Raw genomic sequence first — 1299 nt, forward strand, 5'->3', positions numbered from 1 at the left:
ATTAACTGTTTTTTTCCCCCAAGGCATTGTTAGATTCCAGTGTTTACTGTCATAGCTATGTAAAGATTTGATTTCAAAAACAGTATCATAGCTAATAAAATATTTCTTGTTATGATTTTAAATATGTATTTAACCTCCGAATGATCTCAAAGTAAGTCTGATTTTGTGGTGGCTGTGCTTCAAAGGGGACATTAATCTTCCACAAGTTGGTATTATTATTTAGGGTCTTCATGAACGGTTTGCAACATACTTTGGTTAAAATTCCTCAGTGGTTTTGTAAAACAACACCCTGTTTAACTTGCTCTGTTCACAGCGACTCATTTTGGGGCATGTCCCTTTAAATGCTAATGAGCTCTGCTCACCCGCCCCTTTCTTCCATGGAAGAGCAAAGGCGATTTGCAAATAATCATAAAACATATAAAGTGTCAGACTTATTTATTCTGGAGGTGCAGCTGGATCACGAACAATGGGTACTGATCTATACTTGAGTTTTAACATTTTAACAAAACCTGCACCTCGTTCAGAAAGCAGTCTGGAGTAAAATTATTTGCGCAGACATAAACAAATTTAGGTGTATTCAGTGGCGCATTACCATTAAAAACAAAACTAATGCACTGCGTCCTCAGTGGCTCTGATGTCGGGAGAAAATTACGATTCTTATGTTCTTCTACATCACAAAACTACAAAATACCTGCACTGCTTACAAGACAGCTGCTGGAGCATGGAGAAAATGATGGACTTTGTACAACTGGCTGAGCTGAAAATATGCTAATATTGCACAGTACATCAGCGGTTGTGGGCGGGGCCTGAACAATATGACATCATACTGCTCAGAAAATCAAAACGGCTTGATAATTGAGCCAGTTTAGGGTTTTGGGGGCTTAAAAAAAAAAAAAAATAAAATAAAAAAAAAAAGGAGTAAATGGATTTTTATCATTGTAGGGTGGTTGTGTCCACACACTGATAAGATACATTTATATGCAAACACCATGTAAAAGTGAATTTTGCATCCAATGTCTACTTTAAAACTGTAATCTTAATTCAAGTGATGAAGGATTTCTAAAGTGTGACAGTAATCAGTGTTGAGTACTACTGTAAGGTTTACCCTGCCTGGTTAACATGTTTGAAAAAGATAAACAGTTGAAAACATTAGACATTTAGAAAAGTAATCAAAAAGTAATCAAATGTAATCAGTTACATTACTTTAATAAAGTAATTGAAAAGTTACACTACTTGTTACATTTGAAGTAGGGTAACTTGTAATCTGTAACCTATTACATTTCCAAAGTAACCTTCCCA

At 35.2% G+C, this 1299-nt stretch overlaps 1 protein-coding gene across 1 annotated transcript in view; it reads right to left on the reverse strand.

Moving 5' to 3' along the window:
- Positions 1-1299, reverse strand: part of LOC107573079 (inositol 1,4,5-trisphosphate receptor type 1-like) — a gene marked incomplete at its 5' end in the record, with an annotated part of 94693 nt that overhangs the window by 77000 nt on the left and 16394 nt on the right. The window lies entirely within an intron of this gene.

Source organism: Sinocyclocheilus grahami, unplaced genomic scaffold (genome assembly GCF_001515645.1).
Source record: "Sinocyclocheilus grahami isolate Dianchi unplaced genomic scaffold, SAMN03320097.WGS_v1.1 scaffold1863.1, whole genome shotgun sequence".
NCBI classification, from domain to species: Eukaryota; Metazoa; Chordata; class Actinopteri; order Cypriniformes; family Cyprinidae; genus Sinocyclocheilus; species Sinocyclocheilus grahami.